This window comes from Oreochromis niloticus, unplaced genomic scaffold, assembly GCF_001858045.2.
Source record: "Oreochromis niloticus isolate F11D_XX unplaced genomic scaffold, O_niloticus_UMD_NMBU tig00002548_pilon, whole genome shotgun sequence".
In the NCBI taxonomy this organism is placed as follows: Eukaryota; Metazoa; Chordata; class Actinopteri; order Cichliformes; family Cichlidae; genus Oreochromis; species Oreochromis niloticus.
Window position 1 is genome coordinate 276,219 of NW_020327662.1, and position 2,528 is coordinate 278,746.

Genomic DNA, 2,528 nt, shown 5'->3' on the forward strand with positions numbered 1-2,528 from the left:
GAGAAAATGGAAATGTCAGCCAGAGACAGACAATTTATGGAGTCTGTGTCACTGTCAGTGAAGCAGGTTCACGGACACTACACCATTGGCCTTCCTTTAAAGAACAAGGAGGCTGCATTTCCAAACAACCGAGTTGTGGCGGTACAAAGAGCAGAAGGCCTGAAACGGAGGCTGTTAAGAGACAGCGAGTTTCATCAAGAGTACACAAAGTTCATGACAGAGACACTGGACAGGGGCTATGCCGAAGAAGTTCCCGTGGCAGAAACTTCTAAAAGTGGTAGCAGAATAGGGTATCTCCCACATCATGGGGTCTACCACCCAACCAAGCACAAGTTGAGAGTGGTATTTGACTGTGCATCCACGTATCAAGGCATGTCACTGAACTCACAGCTGTTGCAGGGGCCAGACTTAACCAATTCCCTTATAGGTGTTTTGATCAGGTTCAGGCAGGAGCCAGTTGCCTTCATGTCTGATATTGAAGGCATGTTTCATCAAGTCAGGGTTCCCGCTGAAGATGCTGATCTGTTGAGATTCTTGTGGTGGCCACAGGGAGATCTTGGTAAAGGCCTCAAGGAATACAGAATGGTAGTTCACTTGTTCGGTGCAACTTCTTCACCAAGCTGTGCATGCTACGCGCTGCAAAGGTGTGCTGAGGACAATCAGGCGAGGTTCAACCATATTGCAACGAACACTGTTCTAAGGAACTTTTATGTGGACGATTGCCTGAAATCTGTTGGCACTGAAGAGCAGGCAATCTCACTGATTCAGGACCTCAGGGCTTTATGCGCTGCAGGAGGTTTCAAGCTCACTAAGTGGATTTCCAACAGCAGAGCGGTGCTTGCATCTATACCTGAGGATGACAGGGCCAAAGAAGTCAAGGAGCTCGATCTTGAAAGGGACTGCCTCCCTATTGAAAGGGCTTTAGGGGTTCAGTGGTGTGTGGAGTCTGACACGCTGAAATTCAGAGTTCTGGTTGAGAGCAAACCACTCACAAGGCGAGGACTGCTTTCAATGGTAAGCACTATATATGACCCGCTTGGGATCTTATCCCCTCTGATCTTGCCAGTGAAGCACATCCTGCAAGAGCTAAGCAGAACAAAGCATGCATGGGATGATAGCATGCCAGAAGCTCTGTCTCTGCAGTGGCATCAATGGGTCGGCAGTTTGCACCACTTAGCTCGGTTTGAGGTAGACAGATGTGTGAGACCAGTCAACCTTGGCAAGATCACTTCAGCTCGACTTCACCACTTTGCCGACGCAAGTGAAAGGGGGTATGGCATAGCCACATACCTGGTTTCAAAAAACAATCTGAACCAGCCACATAGTGCTTTCATTATTGGTAAAGCCAGGGTTACACCATTGAAGCCAGTTACCATACCACGACTCGAGCTTACTGCTGCAGTGGTGGCAGCAAAGATGGACAGGATGGTAAGAGCCGAACTGGAGTTGGAGCTGGACGAGTCTGTCTTTTGGACGGACAGCACGTCGGTGATTAAGTACCTCAAGAATGAAACAGCGAGGTTTCGTACGTTCGTTGCCAATCGAATCGCTGCCATTAAGGATAGATCAGCTGTCTCTCAGTGGAGATATGTGAACACCTCGGCCAATCCTGCAGACTTTGCTTCCAGAGGGCTCAGTGTTGGTGCCTTTCTCAAGGCAAAGACATGGATCACGGGTCCAGATTTCATCACAAAACCAGAAATGGAGTGGCCAGAAATGCCAGACAGTGTATGCCAGCCGATCTGTAATGACCCAGAAGTCAAAGAAGCATCAGTATATGCTCTTATGGTTGAAGAAGGTGCAGACGCCACCACTCAGCTCATTCATCATTACTCAAGCTGGCATCGGGTTAAAAGAGCCGTTGCATGGATCCTGAGATTAAAAGGTGTGCTGAAGCTTCTCGCTCAAAAGAGGAAGGATTTAGAAGCGAATCTCTATGATGGAAGGCTGGAGCAGGAGAAGCAAATGACACACCTCAAAGCTAACCTTCCCATCTTGCCACTTTCTGTGAGTGACATGGTTGAGGCCGAAGTAGAGATCGTGCGCTTCAGTCAAGGGCAGCGGTTTGGCGAAGAGATTGCCAAGCTGCAACAAGGAAAGACAGTGTCAAAGGATAGCCCTCTTTGTCAGTTGTCGCCAGTTGTACAAGATGGCATTCTGAGAGTGGGCGGCAGACTGAGCAGATCTAGCATGCAAGAGGAGATAAAACACCCTGCAATCTTGGCTAAGGATCAGCATATAGCCACTCTCATTCTCAGATCTGCTCACGAGGATCTTGGACATGGTGGCAGGAATCATGTCTTATCAAAGGTACGGCAGAAGTACTGGATACTAAGATCCCATGCTGCTGTCCGGAAGATTTTGTCCCAGTGTGTTGTCTGCAGACGGCATCACGGGAAAGCAGCAAGTCAGATCATGGCAGATCTTCCTGCTGAAAGGCTCATACCCGATGAGCCACCGTTCACGAGTGTCGGTGTGGACTACTTTGGTCCTTTCGAAGTCAAAAGGGGTAGGTCAATGATCAAAAG